Source organism: Neophocaena asiaeorientalis, unplaced genomic scaffold (assembly GCF_003031525.2).
Source record: "Neophocaena asiaeorientalis asiaeorientalis breed wild unplaced genomic scaffold, Neophocaena_asiaeorientalis_V1.1 scaffold39, whole genome shotgun sequence".
Taxonomy (NCBI): domain Eukaryota; kingdom Metazoa; phylum Chordata; class Mammalia; order Artiodactyla; family Phocoenidae; genus Neophocaena; species Neophocaena asiaeorientalis.
Window position 1 is genome coordinate 868,232 of NW_020175670.1, and position 23,378 is coordinate 891,609.

The 23,378-nt window shown below is 36.8% G+C and overlaps 1 protein-coding gene across 1 annotated transcript in view; it reads left to right on the plus strand.

Moving 5' to 3' along the window:
- The first annotated feature begins 7,794 nt into the window (after positions 1 to 7,794).
- The window catches only part of LOC112390686 (cytochrome c oxidase subunit 7B2, mitochondrial-like), an 80,407-nt gene continuing 64,823 nt past the window's right edge, over positions 7,795 to 23,378 (plus strand). Inside the window, exon 1 of the mRNA XM_024731736.1 lies at positions 7,795 to 7,851. The gene's annotated coding sequence lies outside the window, so the exon portion shown is untranslated. The remainder of the gene's footprint in view (positions 7,852 to 23,378) is intronic.

Below are 23,378 nucleotides of genomic sequence, written 5' to 3' on the forward strand. Positions count from 1 at the left end.
GTTTCTCTTGCTTCTGTTCTCTGCCCCCAGTGCTGGGGTTGATCCAGTGTCTTGTGTAGGCTTCTTGATGGGAGGGAATGGTGCCTGTGTTCTGGTGTGTGGAGCTGCGTCTTTTCCCTCTGATGAGCAGGACCCTGTCAGGTGGTGTGTTTTGGGTTGTCTGTGTGCTTAGTATTACTTTAGGTAGTCTGTGTATTTATTGGTGGGTTTGTGTTCCTGTCTTGTTTGTTGTTTGGTGTGAGGCGTCCAGTGCTGGGAGGTGCTGTCAGTTGGGTGGAGCTTGGAATCAGCGGCGTCCATGAGAGCTCTTGGCGATTAATCTTCCCTGGGGCCAGCATTCTCTAGTGTCCAGCATCCTGGACTCGGTGCTCCAACTCCAGAGCCTCAGGCCCAACTTCTGGTCAAGGGACCAAGACACCACAGGTCACTTGTCCCGGCAATAAAGGGGATTTAAAAAAAAAAAAAGACTAACAAAACCCCAGACAAATGGTAGAAAGTAAAATCAACAAACAGAAACAGAAACAAGGAAACACACACAGACAAAAGAAACAAAAACAGAGCCAAATAAGTCAAATAGAAAGATAACAACCAAACAAACAGAAGAACCCAAGAGTGAAATCAAACAGTTAAGAGAAAGCTGACAAAAACCCTAAACCAAAAAACAAAACCAAAGCAGAGTGCCAACTGAAAAGTGAAGCAAAGAAACCAAGCAAACTGACAAAAATAATATTAAAAAAGAAAATGAGAAGGGGGAAAGAAGGGAGAACAACAGAAATTCAACATAGAAACAGAAATATACAAAAAAGTGTATATTTAAGAAAAAGAAAAGATAAAGAAAACTCCAGAGAAATGGTAAAAGCAAAATCAAACAAAGAGAAACAGAAACAAGGAAACACACACACAGGTAATAGAAACAAAAACTGAGCCAAACAAATCAAAAAGCAAGAGAACAACCAGACAAATAGAACTCAAAAATAAAATCAAACAATTAAGATTAAAACTGACAAAAACACGTAACCTAAAAACAAAACCAAAGCAATGTGTTAACTGAAGAATAAAGCAAGGAAACAGAACAAACTGATAAAGGTGATTAAAAAAATAATAATGATAAAATAAAATAAAAAGGGCAAAAACAAGGGACAAGAAAGCAAAGTAAAAATAGACATTGAAAAAATAATAAAAATTAAAAATATGTTATAAATCATGGAGATCCCAAAAGACTAAAAAAGAAAAGAAAAAACTAAACAACGAACAAAAAAAAACTAGAACCAACAACAGAATGAATCAAAACATAATAAAATTAATAGTGATAATTATGTTTCCCTCGGGTCTCTGCTATATGTGTCCTCACCCATGCCATGAGTCACAGCCCACCTCTGCCTCCCCAAGAGGCTCTCCTCTGCCTTTGGGCTGGTGTCTGGACCTGCTGTGGGCCCTGTGGGCACCACTCAGACTGTGATCTGGCCCACTTACTGCGTGTGCTACCCCCAAAGTCCGCAGCTGCCTGAGCTTCACCATTTTCATTTGTGGGGACACTCATTGTCTACTTAGATATTCCATAGATGCAGTGTCTACCCAGCTGATCGTGGGGATTTAATCTGTAGCTTGTACAGCTGATGGAAAGATTTTCATTCTTCTTTAGTCACCCTGTCTCTGGGGTTAAGGTTTGGTTTTATCCCTGCCTCTGCGTGTGGTCCACCTACAGGAGTCTGGTTCTGAGGCTGCCTTGGAGCTCTTGGCTCTGCACCTGTGAGGACCGAGTGTAGAGGTGGTATGACTGCTTGGATATTGGGAGCCCCAGTGGCTCCAAATGCACAGGGAAGCCAGTGGCCATGGGCTTAAGAGATATGGCCCTAGTGAGGCCTTTTCTGGTGCCTGGCATAAGGCACATGAGGGCTAGCTCTGAGGGGGCTTTTCTTTTTATTGCTCGGCAGCTGGCACACAAGAGCCAGCCCTGAGCCGGTGTCTTTTATTGTCGTCGGCAGGCACCAGCGTGTGGGGAGAAAGAGGTTACAATAGTGGCTCCTCCCCCTGTGTGTGACTCAGAAATAGCACCCAGTGGCAGTCCAGTCTTCCTCCATAGGCATTCCCTGCTGCAGATTTCCTCCCTCCCATCCCCTCAGTCTGTCTCCCCACAGCCAACAGCAGTTTTCTCTCTGGGCCTGTTCTCCAATCCCCATGCATCAGCTCCCAGCTCCCTTGTGCACCTGTGAACACACATCCCAGTCTGGGGCACGTAGAGCCGTGGTACGGACCATATGTGTATTTCTCACTCTGTCCCCTGTGCCACGGATCGGCCGCTTCACCTTCTTCTGACAGCCTCAAATGCTTCCCTTTTATCCCAATCAATTTCCCTGTCGGTGAGGGTGTTTCCCCAAATTTGGGAATCTCTCCTCTGCTTCATCTCCCCCACCCGGGGGTGCAGGTCCCATCCCGTTTCCTCTTCTCCTCCTTCTCCCTTCTTTTTTTCCATCCTACCCAGTTATGCAGGGATCTTTATAGTTTTTCCAGTGTCCAAGATTTTCTGCTAGTTTTCAGCCAGTGTTCTGTGAGAATTGTTGCATCTATAAAGGTATTCCTGATGCACCAATGGAGAGAAATGAACTCCACGTCCACCTACTCCTCCGCCATCTTGAATCTCCCAAGTTTGCTCTTTCGGGGAGTAGAAAATAGATATTAATATTGAGGTATGTTTTTTCATGCAAGATAACCTATACTGTACAAATATATTGTGCATTTGGGAAAACATATAAGACATGTATGCTCATTTAGCAATCTGCTGTTTTCTTCTTCTGTTCTTGAAAATGCTCACCAACTTGTTCTAATAAATAATAATTATCCCTGGGTATAGCCATAAATAACACAAAGAATGATAGTTGATAGAATCACAACAGAAATTCTGGAAAGAGCTGTATATCTCACTCAATCCAACACATCCATTTTCGCAATTCTGTGTCAATTTATCCATCTTTCTTTAGATCATTAAGGAAGATATGTGCTCTGATTTTTGCTTTAATCTAATTATCTTTGCAATAAATTCTTAGAATTCATCACCCAGGAAAAACATGCTTTCTTTCATAAAATGAAATACTTCTTTTTGTTGGAAATAAGATTACACAATCTGTATTTTGCTGTTTGTAATAGCTGTGAGAAAGCACAGGGCCAGATTTAATTTTCAAATATAGTTATGTGGACATAGTTTTAAAAACAGTTATTGTCTTCAATTCATTAAACAAATTGTTGAGTGGGTTAAACATTTTATAGGCCCTTTTTATTTAGCTTTAGTTTGTGTATGTTTATCTAATGGTGTATTTCCATTTGCTTGTCTACATGCATATTTCCATTTTCATGCAAGCCACCTCAATCATTTTGGAAAGTAGCTTTTCAGTCAGGTGATGCTTATTGAGAACATACTGTGTGCTAAAAAGTGTTTCAGTGGAAAGCTAATAGGAGTAAATTCTATGGAAGGGCATACGTTCAAGTGACAAAGAAGATTAGGAAAGCCATTAGTAGTAAAATAAGTTGAAAACTCCTCCATGCCATGATCTAGTCTTATACTTCCCTTTGTTTCATGGTGCCGAGGACATGACTGAGAATAATGAAGCCTGCTAACCTGAACCGAGTGAAGTACATCAGCAATTGATTTAACTTTTAGCCTTGATGATAGAGCAAAACTTGGGGAAAAGCTGATGATGCAAGGGTTGTATTGCTAGGTTAGCAGAGTATTTACAGATAAATATACAGTAAATATATATATATATATATATATATATATATACGCACATACATACATGTATATGTGTATACACTATATATCAGGCAGAGTAAATGTATATATATATATCTATATATGTGTATATGTTTATATATATAATTGACCCTTGAGCAACACAGATTTAAATTGCAGAGGTCCACTTATAGGCAGATTTCTTTCAATAGTAAATGCTACAACACTACATGATCCGAGGTTGGTTGAATCCACAGATGTGGAACTGAGAATATGGAGGAAGCATGGATATAGGAGGCTGACTATAAAGGCATAGGAGAATTTTCAATTGCACTGAGGGTTGACACCCCTGACCGCTGTGTTGTTTAAGAGTCAAATGTGTGTGTGTGTGTGTGTGTGTGTGTATTTATACACACACACAACACATACGTATACACACATACATTGATAAAGAATATTGAGGATATAAATGAAAAGGGAGATGTTTGGCACATTTTGGATAGCATTGTTCTTATAGAACAGGAACATTGAATACTTGCGCATTTTTTATCTAATTTGCCCCTCTCTGTAACTAAGTGAGTGCTCAGTATATCTTCATTGAATGAATGAATAGGAAAGAAATTGCTTTCAAAGCACTATAGGGAAATAGGATGCTCACTGTAGATAAACCTAGATAAAAGCTGAATACTAGTCATGTTAGGGCACAACATAGTGTTTGATTGTGTGACTGCTTTATAAATAGTATAAGTTTGCATATGAATTATAGATATACAAAAAGAGGCAGGGCAGCTTCTTTCACTGAGCTATATACCTAGTTAATTCAGGGCCTTTCACATAATACATGCTCATTAGATTTGGTTGCATTGATTTAAAAAAAAACACGTACATTAAAAGCCAATCTAAGCATATCTAAAAACAAAAGTTTAAAAATAAGTTATGTTAGCTACTTAGTAATTAAAATGAACTGACTTTGATTAGTATTAAGTGTTAGCCAGTTTTGAAATACCAACTTTCAAAGCCTTATAAACAGTGAAGTAGCACAACTCTGGCACTAATTGGGTCTTCCAGGGAGCCTTATAAGTATGTATGTCTTTTACTTAGCAGTGCCAGTTGCCACTTTCTCCTTGGAAGGAGGCTGAAGTGGAGGTGGCTCGGACTTGGCTTCTCATGTCCCTTTCAATGGTGATCACCTATGAGCTGGCTAGACTGCTAGAGCCCACCCCCTCAAAAACATCTGTAGGGAAACTCATCATTGCTAAAAAACAACTGTAAATGTATCAGCTAATATTCTTAGTGAATGACCACCTAGAGCAGAAAGAACTGAATGCTTTCTGGCTTCTACCAGTACCCACGTAGTATCACTGGCTCTTACCACTTTCTTCCAGGAAGGGGTAACATAGAGGACCCCATGGTTGGAATGGAGGTGGCTCCACCTGGCTTCTCGTGTACCTTTAGTAGTGATTACACATGAGCCTCTAGCAGGTCAGGGGACTCAACTTTCTCTTTGCTCTTTATCTATTTGTCAGATTTCTCTGAGGAAGCCGGCAATAAGTCCCTTGGAGAAATGCCTTTCTCTTGGTTTTCCTCCTGCCTCACCAGCCTCTCTTCCGTGGTCTTTTCCTGGCTCTTTCATAGCTCCCTCACCTCTAAATTTTGTAGTATCTCGGGTCTTGCATTACTTTTCTATTGGTGCATAACAAATTACCTAAAACTCAGTGGTTTTTAAACAACAGATATATATTATCTCACAGTTTCTTTGGGTCAGAAGTCTAGTGTAGCTTAACTAGGTCTTCTGTAAGACTGCAGTCAAGGTGTCAGCTGGCGTTGGGGTATCATCTGAATGCTTGACTAGAGAAGGATTTATTTCCAAGCTTAAACAGGTTGTTGGCAGGATTTATTTTCTTAAGGCTATAGGAGTGAGGGCTTCATTTCTTGTTGGCTGGAGGCTGGAGACATTACAAGATGCCAGCTAGAGGCTGCCCTCAGTTTCAAGAGGCTACCCTCACTTCTTTGCCCAGCAAAGGTTGAAGTTCCCCAATATGGCTGCTTGCTTCACAAAAGTCAGCTAGTGAGGGAAAAAGCTCCGGCACAATTGGCACTGTAATAATGTGATCACACAGTGTCAATCGCCTGCGTGCTGTCATGTATTCTATTGGTTACAAGCAAGTTACAGGTCCTGCCCACACTCGAGGGAATTGGAATCATACAAGAGCATGACCACCAGGAGGCAGGGATGATCGAGGCACCTAAGAGCCTGCCCACCCCAGGGCTAGTCTCTGTCATCCGTCTTCTCTGACTGTACTCACTTCCTCTTGTATCTCACGTCTTTAAATACTGTCAGTGATTGGACAACCCTGTTTTATATTTAACGCTTGATATCCTTCTCTAAACTCCACACTGATATAGCCACTGCTTTCTTTATATTGTTCCTCTTCTGATAGACATCTCAAAATTCATACATCCAAAGTCAAAATAATTATTTCCCCTAAAAGTAACCTGTTTTTCCCATGGTTTCCCAGTCCCACTAAATGGCAGCTCTGTTATTTCAGTTGCTCAGATCAGAAACTTTTATGCCATCCTGACTCTTCCTGTTCTCTCATATCCAACATCCAATTTATTAAATCTTTATTTTTAATTTGCCATTTCTTGGTTAGTGTACTTATCTTCAGGTAACACTAGGACCTGATCTAAAATATAGGGCACTTGGTGGCTCTCTGGCAACTGGAGTCCTAATGGGAAGAAGTAACCTCTGTCTCCATTTTATACCAGCTGGCTCCGGGCCTGCTTCTATAACAGGATGGACCACATGGAACTTCAACACCACCGCTCTCTGACTTCGCTATTGATGGAAACTCTTGTGGCTTTGCCACATGCCAGATTGGTTCATCTCAGATGTTGCCTCTCACCAAACAAGGCTGCATTTGCCTTAATGAACCTCTCCGTACAAAGATTAAGGAGTAATGCCGATAATGGTAGTCACCTAACTCCTCCTAACATACTCTCTCTGCAGGGTTTTCTCCTCTGGGGCTTGTCCTTTTTTCATCCAATGTTCTTTTTTTCTTTCCTTCTCGCCCACATTTTTTTGTTTGTTTTTAATTAATTTTTTGGCTGCGTTGGGTCTTCATTGCTGTGCACAGGCTTTCTCTAGTTGTGCCGAGCCGGGGCTACTCTTCGTTGTGGTGTGCCGGCTTCTCATTGCAGTGGCTTCTTCTGTTGCGGAGCACGGGCTCTAGATGCACGGGCTTCAGTAGTTATGGCACACAGGCTCAGTAGTTATGCTCGTGGGCTCTAGAGCGCAGGCTCAGTAGTTGTGGCGCATGGGCTTAGTTGCTCCGCTGCATGTGGGATCTTCCTGGACCAGGGCTTGAACAACCGTGTCCCCTGCATTGGCAGGCGGGTTCTTAAACACTGCGCCACCAGGGAAGTCCCTCACCCACGTTTTGGAAAACTGTGTTAATATCTGTTTCTGGGTAGGTAGGGCTTCCTATCATCCACATATACTTTGGTCTAAAGTAATAAATAAACGTATCATTTTCTCCAGGTGTATTTTTACTTTATAGAATGAAAAAAATTGTTCCTGTCACTAGAATTTGAGACATTAGTATAATGGCAAATTTGATTTACAGCACAAACAGTAGAGAAGTTCATGCTTGTTTCCCTGAACTCAGGTGGAAGAGGTAGCTCCCTATTCTCCATACACATAAGGTGAACCTTGATCAGAACTCTCCCTATTTGAGCTTGTGCACAGGTAGATAGTAACTCATGGAGGCAGCTGACAGATGAAGGGGGGTGATCTCAAGTACATGGGTTGAGAAAAATTTACAAACTCCTTCTGTATCACTATAGAAAGACAGGTAACTATGTCCTCTTCCTTTCGAATACTTTGCAATTCTTTCCTTTGTACTTTATTTCTTAAAGTTTATTTAATCAGGTGTCACTCGTATAAAAATATTTACTGTTGGTGAAGTAGTCTGTGGTGATTTTCTCAGGGTAATATAGCCCATCCTTACCTTTTGCCTTTTTCTGTTTCCTTGAAACCTCACACTAATTTTCTAATTATATTTTTAGGAATCTGAATCTTGAACTTTCTGAGGAGAGCATCTGAGCTTCAGAGTTCCTATCAGGTAATGACAAAATATGGAAAAGGCCCATGGTGCTGAGATTAGAATTTCACTATGAGTGTCAATTTTAGATAATGTTGAGGATCCCTCCTTTTTTATGAAAGAAAGAAAGAAAGTTAAAGTTCTGGTAAGAAATTTTGTAAAAAATAAAATTGACAACAAAACCGTTTTAAAAAGTTGTATGTGCTCTTAAGCACTCTATTTATTATTCAGAATTAGTCCCACCACAGAAAGTATAAGAGACATATACCAGTCTAAATAAACAAATGTTTCCAAAATAAGATATTTTCTATCCGTCGAAAAAGTTTTACTTGATTGACTAACTTGATAGTCTTAATGCAATCAGTTGGATGAAAAATAAAATATGTGTATTGCCAGCAAACATTTTGGAGAGATAAGCACTTGTTGCAAGTACTATACATGCTTAGAAAAATCTTTACTTTGGCCAGCTAAGACCACCACATGTTTTAAAATGTTATCCATCATTTCAGTGTTAAGAGCGCCCCCTGGTGTGATTGTATGTTTATGAGAAATCTAGGCACTATTTTTTTTAATTTTTAAAAATTTTTATTGAATTCTTTTTCTCTTTTTATTGAAGCATAATTGATTTACAGTATTATATTAGTTTCAGGTATACAGTATAGTGATTCAATATCTTTGCAAATTATACTCCATTTTAAGTTATTACAAGATAATGGCTGTAATTCCCTGTGCTGTACAGCATATCCTTGTTGCTTATCTATATTAGACACTGTTTTTAAAACCTCATTTTGCTATTAGATGGTAATAGACCTTCTTTTTGTACTCTGCTGACCTGACCAGTATGGTATGTAACTACCTAGAAATATGAATTTAATTTTTTCCTTGCCGTTATCCATGTTTATATCTGGAATCAGTGGTTAGCTTGAAAGTAGAATTTGGTAATAGTAATCCCTAAACTTCTTCAGTTAAAGTTAGTGACCAATAATATATCCTTTGGTAAATGTGAAATTGTATACTGAGATAAAATTTTATAGGATAATCAAATTCTTTGGTGGTGATAACCTTGTTAAATGGCAAATTTCTGTGAACAGTTTCTTTTTGGTAAACTCATGGGCATTTTAATAATTAAACATGAGAATTCAGACATTGCATTGTGATTTTGAAATATTCATTGTTTGGAAAAATTAATCCAAGTTTTAAGATTTTCTTACGACCCAGCAGCCCCGCTATAACCACGGAACTTGCAAATGTAAACATAATAATTCATCCCTGAATCACAATAGACCTCTCATCCATCTCCTAAAATCACCCCCGCTCCTGTAAATTCTCATTCGAACTTGGCAGCAGGGTGTCTATTTTATTACTGTCATTTTTCCTTGCATTTAACATTTAGTCCTTTGGGAATCATTAAACCGTGCTTGCAAAGTGAATGTGCATAATATTCTAAACTACACTTCTGTAAATTTGGTAACTGCAATTATATCCCCTACTGTGTCTGCTCCAAACTTAGATTGTTGCGATCGTTTTAACCATTTCTCATAGGTTCTATGCTCTAAACTTGATCATTTACAGGGCTATCACACTGAGCTGTTTGGAATAGACTGCTTTTACTTTCATTTTCTTCTGTATGGTCCCTCTTTCAACTGAATTCTGAAGCCATAAGCTTAGCACAGTATTTATATTATGTCCTGTCCTGTTAAAAGGAAATTTTCTAAAATATAGAATAAAAAAAAATCAGAACAACGAACCCACCGTAGTAGACCTGTGTTTGAATCTGGTTTGCAAATTTATTAGCATTGTGACCTTGGATAAGTCAGTGAGCCTCTCAGAGCCTTAATCTCTTATCCTGTAAAAGGGAAATACAAATCAGTACTTTGCAGAATGTTGTTAATTCATCCTTTATGTTAATATGTATTTGAGATTTATTATCTGCCAGATTTAAGGCTGGATGCCTCATGAGCATTTAGTTCCCACAACAATTCTGTGAAGTAGGTGCTTTTATTTCTATATTATTGATGAGGCTTAGAGAAGCTAAGAAGCCTGTTAAGTGCAAAGGCCAAGATTCCAATCGAGGTCCTTTTGACTTAAAATGAGCTTATAAACACTATGCTTTGTATATGTTTTAATCCTACTTACTCATTTCTGCTAATTTATTGATTTTGTTGTCCTTAAGGTCAGATTATCTCCCAATGCACAAAAATACAGGAAACCAATCTTTTGAAAAAGAAGAGCTGGATCTTTTAACATGGATGCTCTTCTTGTCCGAAAACCAGAATTATTTTGAGAATTTATTCTTCTATACAATTTTTTTCAAACCAGGCAGTGCACTAAGAGATCCTTTGTTATTATTTTCGTTGAGCTAATAGCAGTGACAAGGACTATTGGGTTGGTGAACCTTAAGGCACCTTCCTGCAGAATATAAAGGCAGGATAATAGAATGCTAATTTTAGGAACTGTTGCATGCTTCCACCTCACCATTTCTGCTGGTTTTCTCTGGAGCTGGGACCACAATCTATTCCTTTTTGCCTTGCTGTTCTTATTTAAGTATCTAATTACTTGGATTGGCTTTGTGAAGACTGCATCATTTTCCTTATGGTTTAAGAATTTTTCCTCATATTTTAGATACCAGATTTTATTCATTAATTGCTACAGAGGCTAATATAATAAGTTTCTGGTTTCGCTAATAAGTTGTTTTGAAGGCTGCTAAGTAACTCACCATGGAAACATGGTGTGAACAGGCTTGTCCTTTGCTTAATAAAATCTAGTGTTTTATAATATTCCTTTGGTCCTTGAGATTTGCTCTAGGAAGTAGGCTGTTCAACCATGATTCAAGAGCACATTGTTGGGTTTCTCAATGGCTGATTGACTGTTTTCTTGTTGAAGTTGCCTTATGTTGTGCTTGGGTCAGATGTATAGGCATTAATGTGAGCAGCTGTGTATATTATTATGTCTTACTGGGGTTGCACATTACGCCAAACACCACTGCCACTAGGAAAATCAACTCAATCATCATTATTGAATCCGTGAATGAGTGAAGAAATGGGAGTTGTTTTAGTTTTCTACCCTCATTTCTGCCCCACCTCTACACTTATTCCCCTGACTGCCTACCACACACATGCGCACACACAGCATTTGGTGAGTTTGTTCTTGGACTTGTTTAATGTTTGTGGAATCCGGCCTTTTTTTCAAATCCTCTGATATTGTTTTGGGTTAAGCCCTCGTATTTTTCATTTGAACAATTGGAATACTCCTTTAACTGAATTCTCTCTCTTCAGTGTTACATGTCTCCAGTAAACTGTCCCTAGTAACACCAGAATAATTTTCCTAAAACATAGAACTCATGACAGCTTAAAATTATTCATTGTCTCATTGTTCAGAAAGAGCCTTTGGTTCTTGCTTACTCTCTTCTAATTTGTCTCCCTACCATTGTCTTTACCCTCTGAATTCTGTGCTTTGCACCACTGAAAAATTACAAATCCCAGAATTCTTTTCACTTCCTTTGCCTTCCTGTGCCTTTATGCACTAATGCATATGCCTTTATGCCAGTAACACCCTTCTGCACTTCATTTGGCGGGCTCCACTTTCTCCTTCTAAGACAATCCTTCCCTGACAAAATTCTAACCCCACAAGCACATACTCAGCCTAAGTGCTTCTTCAGGGGAATTGCAAGATCCTATGCTCACTTCTCTTGTTACAAAGTTTAGATTAAGGTGGGCAGCTTGAAGGCAAGTATTATGGTATATTATTCAATGTACCACAGAGCCAGATATTTAGAAAATGCTCAGGACAACTTTATTTATGAAGCCCATGAAGAGGCTTAATGAAGAATAGAAAGATACTGTGTTAGGATTCCCACGAAGATCTCATGCCTCAGTCAGGCTTTCAAGCTTATAGATCAAAATGTCTGACTTCTGTCAGCCATTACTGGGCAAGATGGTGAAGCAGCCATCGGTTGACGTTATATGCTCTCTTTCATTTACATTGAATCTTTTACATTGTCACTTAAATTGACTTTTTCCCAGCACTCATATACGCCTCAGTACCCCTCTGTGACAGTGATTTTTTTGTGGCTTAATATTCATTCTCTTCTTCTTTTTACTTGTGGTGTCAAGAGAAAAAAAAAACCCACAAGCCCCCCATTATCTCTTTCTCCTTTTTGCTATGGGAGACAATGTGCCATAATTCTGTCCAATGAAATATAAACAGGAATCTGATGGAATTTCTGGGAAGTCTCTGTGTTCTTGCTGTTGATGGTATCTTGTCTTCCTTCTGGCCCTTTCTCTTTCTTCCTTGCTCCTGGAAGGTACACATGATGACTGGAACTGGAGCAGCCACCTTGCTGCCTTGAAAGGTTAGGAATATTACTGAGATTTTAGCCATGACATACCTGAACTTTCAAATCAATAACGGTAATTTCCTTCGCTTGGAATTCTCATTATATGAGCAAAATTTACCGTTTTGTGTTTAAGCCATTGTTATTTGAGTTTTCTGTTGCATCAACTGACTTACTCCCCAAACTGATACTTCTTACATTTAAAATGAATGCATTAGAAGTTAGTGGTATAAGTTTTCCACCTCTCCACCTATGTTTTATATCTGTTAACTCAACAACCATGTATTTAGACCTACTGTCACCATGTATGTACTACCCTAGACACTAAGATATAATGACTGGAACACCATGCCTATGTAAATGGCTTACAGTCTCATGGGTGCATAGAAACAAAATTAATTATGATATTGTGTATTAATAATGATTAATTATGACAATATGAGATAGAATATATAATACGGCAAATGCCACAGCAGTATATGTAGAAAAGCCTGAAGGTAAACAGAAGAGAGTATTTACAATTTGATCAAGCTCTCCTAAAAATAAAATCAAAATTTTTAAAATCAGAGAGATGAATCTCTCATCTGGGATTTCAGGCACCCTGAACAGGACTTAATCCTTGTGCCTTTTTAGTGACAGCGTAGGTGGTTACTTACCTTTATGTGTCAGCCTTCTGCCTCTTACTAATAATTAAAATGAGCACTGTCTAGGAGACCAGAGATAAAATCCACACTTTGAATTGCTGACAGGCTGTCTTTGGAAAGCCAAACTGGTGAAAAGCAATTTGTGGAGAAGGAGGGGCAAGAAATGACACAGGAAGTTGCCAAGGATTCTACTGACACACAGAGTAGTAAGCCAAGAGCTGTGAGAAGGATGGCAGTAAACAAGAAACCGAAGCTCAGTTGTTGAAAGGCAAGAGTTAGTTAATGGAGAGAGACATCAAAGCATTAGGCAGCCAACAGCCTGGAACAAACTCACAATGAGGGAGAGCTAGGGAACAAGCCTCCTCAGGAGAGCACAAAAATAGGCTCCAGGACTCCAGGACTCTCGCTGAAGTCTGTGAGGAAGGCCAGAAGCAGATCATAATAAGGACACTATTTATAAAATCCCAGCAACTCAAAGGAGTTAAAATGAGAAAATGGTCTCAAAATAAAGCATAAAAATTTTAATCAGTCAATGTTTTGAAAAGACACTAAACACTCAAAGAAGCTGATTCAAAAAGAGAGTCCAGGGACATTGGCATTGATTTCAGTGCTTGATCTTAAGGTGATTATTTTTGGTACAGATTTTGAAATGAAAAAAAGCTCAGGAAAGGCAAAATCAATGTGGGATAAAATTTCTGGGATTGGGCCAAATGCCATTCAGAATTCTCAGGTCTTGGGATAAGCTACAGAACTGAGCACATTAACATTTATTCTAACTGTGACACAGGGTTTTCCCAGAAGATGAATGAGAGGAAAGCTGCCAGTGATCCAGGTTTGAATAATAAGGACTGACCATCTCCAGTCTACCACACACTTGAGAGAAGCTATGAATACCAATAAGGCATCAAGACATGTTGTGTGATCACAGAATACTCCATACTTTTACTCTACTCAGGATTAATGGACCAAGTTATGCTTGGTCCATTAATGCATGACCACCAGGTTCTGATAGAAAATTATAGATACTCTTCTAGGGCATAAGTCCAATCTTCCTGAAAAAAACAGGGAACAACTAACATAGGTAACAGGTATTTTGGCTTCTGTGACCATATTCCATCTGCACTTTTCATCTAATGAGGGATGCTAATTACCTGTTCTAATGAAATTTGATCAAGAGTGGTTTTCTGAGATATATATATGTCATATATATGAGATATGTTTGCATTTTATGTATTTTTATATCTGAACTATATTGAATCACTTATAATATTACAAATTATCTAAATTATTTCTAATGTAAGACATACAGGTAGTTCATTCATGATGTTTTTTTTTTTTACTTTTAAAGTGCTACCTCTGAGGAAGCATGATTATTTTGCATGATGTCAAATGTCATAGAATAGGGATTTGACCTAAATAACTTTTAACTGTCCTTCATCATTTGATGCTGATCTAGAATATGCAAATTCACCTAAATTTTCCTAGAAGCTATTTTGCTTGCTTTGCCTCATCTGTGAAGCAGTAATGTGCTTTCAAAGAGTATACTGTTTTCTAGATTTACATTCTATGCATCCAGAATTCAGTAAATACCCATGTTCACTTTATCCATGTCTTCTTTGTTTACAGTAATTTCAGTTATTTCAACCTCAGTCTTTCGGAATGAGGAGTTCTGACCTTTGGTATCTTTTTCACTTATAAATCCGTTCTATGGTTTATTATTATTATTGTCCTTCTCCAAACCTTACCTTGCTCTTTGGTATTTCTGAAACGTGGCAGCAAACAGCATGAGGCTGCATAGGAACACATAAAACAGAATGTTATAAAAAACTCTTTGTGGATATTTAATCATCATTACTTTTCTGAGAGCACTGTCTCATCCTGTTGATGAAACCTATTCCCAAGATTATATATTCCTGATTTTTATAAACAAGTGTGTGATTATAGTAAGCCATTAATATTTGATGAATATGACTTGAAGATTGCATTAGATTTCCAAAAGGGATCAAGGATATATAATAATCAGGAATTACTTACGAATTTGCAAAGGAGTTTGATTTAAAGAGGTATTTTTTTAGCTTCCCAGTATCCTCTTTAGATTATTTATATAGGAAGAGATATTTTTATGCCAGGAGTTTTCATATATAGAAAACCCAAGTTAATGTTTTCATTAATTTGTGCCTATATTTGTATGTTCGGGTTGGATCTCATTTTTATGGTGTGCAGGCTCCCACAGGTGAGTCTGATGCATACCAGTATATGAGAACATTCTAAAATATTCAATAAAATTATGAAGAGAGACAGTTTTTATAATGAGAAGATACTTAGAAATATGTTTAAGGTTCTGTGTTGACTTCAAATTAAATATAATTGCAAAGTATATGTTGCGGACTGAATATTTGTGTTCCCCCAAAATTCATTTGTTGAAAACTTAACTTCTAGTGTGATAGTGTTAAAGGTGGGGCCTTTGGGAGCTTATTAAGTGTAGATGACGTCATGAGAGTGGAGCCCCCATAGTGGGATTAGTATTAGAGGTATAAGGATTATCAGTATAATTATTATAAGAAGAGGAAGAGACTAGAGCTCTATGTGAGGACACAGCGAGCTAGGACACACTGCAAGCCAGGAAGAAAGCTCTCACCAGGAACCAAATTTGCCAGCACTTTGATCTTGGACTTTACAGCCTCCAGAACTGTGAGAAATTCTGTTGTTTAAGCAACTAAGTCTATGGTTTTTTGTTACAGTGGCCTGAACAGATTAATACGGTATGCATTGGAAGCCAGGAACAGTTTGAAAAATTTCAAATCTTTTTCTTCCTTTTTTTAAAAAAATATATATTTATTTATATATTTGGTTGCACTGGGTCTTAGTTGTGGCTGGCGGGCTCCTTAGTTGTGGCTCGCCAGCTCCTTAGTTGCAGCACGTGGGCTCTTTAGTTGTGGCAGGTGGGCTCCTTAGTTGTGGCATGTGAACTCTTAGTTGCGGCATGCCTGTGGGATCTAGTTCCCTGACCAGGGATTGAACCTGGGCCCCCTGCATTGGGAGTGCAGAGTCTTACTCACTGTGCCACAAGGGAAGTCCCTCAAATCTTTTTCTAATTAACTAAAGTTGGCTACTAAACTCACAGCTGCCTTCAAGTGTCAATAAAGAATGGCAGCCAAATGACCAATAGTGGGCATTACTGAAAAGATGCTCTATCAGGAAATAGAATGTTCGGAAAATGTAGTGCAGATATTTTCTATAACTAAATTGAAATATGGAAAAACTTGGTTAAACAGAATGCCTAGAGAACAGTGTTCTAATTTCATTGGATCTTTGATAAAATTTGAGCTGAATGTCCTTTGTGACTCAGTTGTTATTGACAACTTTCTTTATCATCAGTAAAATGCTATCCTATCTTCTCTCCCTTAATGTAATCAGAACTGAATCTTTTTTTTGCATTTGGAAACTTTACCCTGAAACATATTTCTCATTCTATAGTACGATGGAGGGATAAAGATGAAGAATGCATAGGCTTCGTTTGTAATGGGACTCTCTAATATTAGTTTTGTGTGATTTGCCACCTTATGTTACTAATGGAATATAGAGAATTCTAGATAAAGTTTCAAGTTAATGGTTTTATTGAAAAAAAAAACTGTTTCAAATCTTAACTCTTAAAAGTATTTTTCAATAGTTGAATTTATAATGAAGAGATTGACACTTTCATCATAATAGCCATTAATCTAAAGAATTTTGTAAGAGAGGACTTAGGAGATTGATATAATCTAAAATAAACTATTTAAAGCACAACTGATTCTGCACACTACTTTTTGAAATTAATGTAGGTCTAAACAGAGCTCTATCTATAGTTTATGTCATACCACTACGCAGTATGAAGTACTTATTCTGTGCTGGGCATTGAGTTAAATGTGTACATACACATGCATACACATATAAAATCTCATTGCTATATAATATATATAGTCTAATTTCTGTAACAACCTAGTAAAATTAATATATTTGTGAAATTAACATGAGTTTGTTTGTGGGTATATGGGTGTGAGTGTTCAGAGCAATAGCACACAGAATTGTTCTATTTTATTATCAAGTAGAACATATTTATTGTTGTTGTTAGTTAAGCTTGTTCTAAAATTTGAGGAAATAAAATTAAAATTTAATTGAACTCTCAGAAATAAGGGCTAAAATAAAAATATGGAAGATATAAAAGAAGCAACACCAAAATTATTAAAATAGTGTCCTCGCGGGAGTAAGAATCAGGAACAGGGCAGGAACAGCAGGAGGCTTGTGTTTTATCTCATAAACCTGTTAAAAACCACTTGATTTTTTAAAGAATATGCTGTTATAAATATGAGGTTTAAAATGTAAAAAAATAATAAAATCATTTTCTGAGTTAAAAAAAAGAAATGAAGTGCTTAAAATACAAACTGTCAGAACCATTCTAGGATGCTTTAGAATCAGGTAGAAAAGAAGCGAGTTCATCAATTAGGTAAGTATAAATTAATTAACTTTAAAATAGCAGTCAGTAGTTATAAGCCAACTTCTATACACTCATTTTAAAACATTTTTTTAAATTGTGGTGACATATATATATATAACATAAAAATTTCCATTTTTAAGTGTACAATTTTGTGGCTTTAATTACATTCACAATATTGTACAACCATCACCACTGTCTATTTCCAAAATTTTTTCATTGCTCCAAAGAGAAACTCAGTACCTGTTAAGCAATAACTCCTCATTCTGCCCAGACCCTGGTAATCTCTAATCTACTTTGCATTGTTACAAATTTGCCTATTCTAGGTATTTCATGTATATGTCTCATGGCCTAAGACATAAACGGACTTACACTACTTAATGCACTTAAAGGCTGGGTTAGTAGTTGAGGTTTCCTTAAGAAGCTATATCCTATTCAGTGAGTTTTTTTTTTTTTTTCCTAGTAAAAGCCATTTCTTTCACTTCTTCTAAATCAATAAGAGGACTAGGCATGCTTACTGTCTCAAATGCAGCTAACGGACCATTCTTCCATTGCCTTTCTCCAGTGGTCTGCCCTCGTGAGAATTTACATGTGTGTGTATGTATGAGTGTGTGTGTGTTTGTGTGTGTGTGTGTGTGTGTGTGTGAGAGAGAGAGAGATGTATTTGTGTATCTCAAAACAATTATTTCATTTGTTCTGATTCTGAAAACAATCCATTTTCATTACAGTAAACTAGAAGAACATTTGGTTGCTAACTTTGATATTATAAACAATGTAGCAATAAACAGCATGGCGCATCATTTCTGATGAATTCTACTTTAATTTAACAATATGCCTTCCATTACCCAGAGAAACAGTGGAAGCCCTTTGTTAAAGACGTAGAAACTGTTAAGCCAAAGTTGCTGAATATCTGTGAAACAGACTCCCTACCCTCTCCTACACCCTTACTAGACTAGGTGAACAAGAAATAAATATTTATTGTGTTAAGCCATTAAATGTCAAGGTTCTTCTGTTACAGCAGCTTCCATTACCTTAACTAATACAATCACCCTTTGAACATTTCCTGTTAAAGTTGCCTTAGGCACTTAAAACTCATTAAGTCCAGAGTACATTTTCTTATCTTCTGCTAAACCCAATGCCCAGAAAGGAAAAAGTCCCGTATTTCCTCACAACTCTAGTACTGCTCTGGCCATCAGATGTGTGTGTGTGTTTTTTTCCCCACAGTAACCAGTTCTCCAACATGTCAGATGTTGATGCAATTCAGTTAAATTCTGACACTAACCAAAGTTAGTAAAAATTCCACAGATTAAGGGCTCAGTTCCACAAGACTTCCCCTCACTTCAGAAGTCAAGTGCATGTCGTAGGTCCCCAGGCTACCCGCAACTTGACTACAAATTAGAGGTTCCCATGATACCCTCCTCATGTTCGATAATGTACTGGAGTGGCTGATAGAACCCAAGAAAACAGTTTAGTTACTCTTCCCAATTTATTATAAAGGATATTTTAAAGAATACAAATGAACAGCCAGATGAAGAGATACATAAGTTGAGCCTAGAAGAGTCCCACGTGCAAGAGATTCTGTCTCTGTGGAGTTGGGTGTGCCATCCTCCTGGCATGTGTATGTATTCACCAACCTAGAAGCTCTGTGAACCCTGTACTTTTGGGATTTATATGGAGGCTTTATCATGTGGGCATGATCAATTATTAACTCAATTACCAACCCCTCTGCCTTCTCTAGCGAATGGGGGTGGGGTGGGGTTGAAAGTTCCTAGCTTCTAATCATGACTTGCTTTCTCATGACCAGCCCCCATCCAGGTGCCCATCAGGAGTCACCTCATTAGAACAAAAGGTGTTTCCATCACTCAGGAAATTATAAGTATTTTGGGAGCTCTGTGTTAGAAACTGGGGTAAAAGACTAAATAGTAGCAGGAACCAGGGGCAAATATATATATATGGATATATATATATACAAATATTTATATTTACTATTATTTCACACCTGGTCTTCGACCTTTTTTTCTTCCTAGCAATGAACTAAGTGTACTACCAGTCACTTAGAATAGGAAAAAAAGTCATTTTAACTTACTTCTTATCTCCCTTACCCAATGGCTTTCCATTTCCTAGAAAAAAATTTCTATATACATTGTTCCTCTCGTCTCTATTTGCATAGCATCTTCCCTAATTCAAGCTCTCTTTATCTCTTGGTAGGACAATTGTCATAACTTTGTAACCAATATTTCATTTTTTCTACAAGCTCTTCCCATGGAACTGATTGATATCCCTAACTTGTTTCTGATATACCAGGACCTTTTACCCAAATTGTATGTAATAAAGTTCAAATTCTTTATCTGTGATCTGCCTTTTGACTTAATTTTGCTGTCTTATTTCATATGGCTCCCCATATGGTACAGTGTATTGTGTGAACTGAAATACTTGCAGTTCCATTACGTACTCTTTATTTTCTTACCTCCCTTTGTTCTCTTTACTTGGAATATCTTGCTCCTCCGTCTCAGAATATGTGAATTCTCCATTACATCAAGGTCCAACTTAAATGATATTTCTTCCACAAACTTCTCTGATCCTCTTCTTTAATAATTTCTTCATTCCTTAAAGGAAGGGGTATCATTTATGACACATTGCTTTTCTTACAGTTATTCTTGTATGTCTTATCTCTTCCACTAGAGAAAGAACTTCATGATGACATACTTTAATAAAACTATTATTAATAGAATTTTACCTGGAAAAAATTGCACATGGAAATAAAGATATCAAATATTTTTGTAATAGAGTAAAAGTGGGTACAAGCTGAGGTAGAAAATAGGTCTCCAGTGGACTTGTAGATTATTCTTAGACAACATAAGATACACTTACTCCCAGTCACCAAATAATTGTTGTGAAATGAGGGATACTGTTACTTCATAATGTTCATCTAAACTAAATCATAATTCTTGGCATATTTTTCAATGTAAAATGAGATGAGTCTTGGCAGTATGTCACATACCATGATAAATAAATATATTCTCTTTAGAGAGGAATAAGTGATGAAATGATCCTTTGATATTCCCCAAAGAATGCTATATCCACTTTGATATGTAGAAAGACAGTAGTCCAAAGCACATGCTTAGAATACTACTGTTGTCTTCATAGTTTAGGCTATCACTTGAGAAAGGAGTAATAGCTCAGATATAAGGATATGGACACAACATTACATAAGTGTTGAGAAGCATCAATGTAACAAATACATTTTTTCCTTTATTCAGAAAATTAATTTTACTTCTCTGATATCAATCTGTGCAAGGCCTCTCTCCTTTTATTTTTTCATAATCACTGCCTTTACTTGATTCCTCATCTCCACTGGCATTCCTCTCCACTCATACACATATTAGTCTTTGAGTTGAATGTAACCTTTAAAATTAAATAGGCTTATTCTACATGTATGTGTTCGTGTGGTTTTAGTTTACATAAATTATTATTAATCATCTTATTCTGTTTAATAGGTTTTCTACTCAACACTATTTTTTCTTGTGATTTATTAATTCTACTGTGCATCTAAATTTATTTTTGATTGTTACCTTGATTTTCATCTCATGCATATATCACATTTTATTCATCTTATCTCCTATGATTGACAGTATTACCAGAAGAGGATTTTGTAGGTCACATGTACATGTAATTTTACTAAGTACTTCCTGATTGCTTTCCTGAAACAATTTACAGGCCTAACAGCAAAACCTGGCAGCTTAATTTCACCCTTATACTTTCTAACATTTCTACTATCCAACTTCCTGATTTTTGTCACTTTGAAAACTGGTATTTTGAAATTTGTATTACCTTAGTAGTGAAGATGAGCCTCTTTTTCATATATACAGCCTTAGTTCATTCCTTCATTTGGGTTTCTTGTCTTTCTCTGGTTAATTTTTAGCAGTTCCTTGTATATTCTCAATTAATAGTTTACAAGCATCTCTCCTAGTCTCTAATATATTTTTTCTTTAATAAAAAAATATTTACATCTTTATTGGAGTATAATTGCTTTACACTTTTGTGTTAGTTTCTGCTGTATAACAAAGTGCATCAGCTATATGTATACATATATCTCCACATCTCCTCTCTCTTGCGTGTCCCTCCCACCCTCCCTATCCCACCCCTCTAGGTGGTCACAAAGCACCGAGCTGATCTCCCTGTGCTATGCGGCTGCTTCCCACTAGCTGTCTATTTTACATTTGGTAGTATATATAACTTTTCTTATATTCTTCATTGAACAGAAATCCTTTATGTTTTGTCAAATCAGTAGTTTTTGCTTTATGTATTTCTTAATCAAATTTAATAAGGTATAATTTACAGTAAAATGTACCCAAGCTGAGAGTACAGTATGAAGAATTTTGATAAGTATATGCATCTGTGTGCTCAGCATCACAATGAAGATATAGAAAATTCCCATCACACCAAAAACTTCCCTTAAGACCCTTTGCAGTCAATTTCTGCCTTTCATCCCCAGCCCTAGACAACTAATGATCTGTTTTCTGTCACTAAAGATTAGTTTTGTTTCTTCTAGAATGTCATATAAATGGGATCATGCAGTGTGAACACTCTCTTTCACTTCTATTTATACTCAACATGTTTTTAAAGAATTAAAAGAAAATTTATATATATACATACATACATATATACGCATGTATACATGTATATGTGTATATGCATACACAGAGATAGATGTATATATAACTATATGTATATGTACAGTTTACTTTTCTTCCTATATATTCAAGTTGCTATTTGGTCTCATTTCTCTTCAATCCTCCAGACTTCCTTTAGCATTTATTTTAGTAAAGATCTGCTGCTAACTCATTTTTAAAAAAGTGTATTTCAACTTCATTTTGGAAGAGTAGTTTCACTGGATATAGATTAGGTCTTAGCTGAATTGTTTTTCCTTTTGTACTTTGGACATGCCATTCTGTTGTCTTCTGGCATCCACTGTTTGTGATATAAAGCCCATCATTGATTGCATCACTGTCAACATCTATGTAATGTATCAATTTTCCCCCTGCTTCCAGGGTTTTCTCTTTATCTGTAGCTTTCAGAAGTTGACTATGAAGTACCTGAGTGTGATTTTCTTTGTGTTTATCCCACTGGGAGTTTGTTAAACTTCTTGGATATGTAAGTTAATATTACTTTTTTCTTTTTTTCCTTTATACTAAGTTTGTGAAGATTATTACAGCCCGTATTTCTTGAAATATTTTTCTTTCACTTTTTGTCTCTACTCTCCTGGTACTCCAAGTGAAATGTACATTGAATCATTTGATGTTACCCCAGAGTCTCTGAGCCTTTGTTTATTTGCTACATTTTTTTTTTTTTTGTCTCTGTTGTTCAAATTTTATTCATTCCATTGATCTATTTTCAAATTCACTGATTCTTTCTTCTTCAACTGGTGTTGACCCCATTTAGTAAATTTCAGTTGTACTTTTCAGACACAGAATTTCCATTTCATTCTTTTTTATAGTTTCTATTTCTCTGCTAAGATTCTATATCTGTTCATAGATTGAAGTATATTTTCCTTTAAGTTTTTAATGTCTCCCTTTAATTCTTTGAACATATTTATAATAACTTCCTTGAATTATTTGCCTGGTATGTCTAGCATCTGTGGCCATTCAGAGTCAGATTCTATTAAATGATTATTTCATGAATAGGGGTCACAGTTTCTTGTGTTTATTCTTGTTTTGTTGCTTACCTAATAATTTTTGGTGGAAAAGTAGACATCGTAAGTAATATACTTTAATAATTTAGAAACTCCTTTTTTCTTTCAGTGATGATGATTATGATTTTGTTCTTCCAAAAAAAAAGAGGAAAAGGTCCTTATAAATTAACTTGTTTGGAATCAAATTTTGAAATCTATTTCTCCTGCTGTGTTCAGCAGCTGATACTTTTTTTCAGCTTCCAGTTGCTGTTACTGCCTCTTTGTCCTCCTCCTCTTCTCTCCTGTTCTTCTTCCTTCTTCTCTCTTTATCTTTCTTTGTTTTTCTTTTTCCTCTTTTGTCAAGCCTCCCAGCTCTTACCTGAGCCTGCTATTTAGTAATTAATCAAGAATTTTATGTGCAGAGTTTAT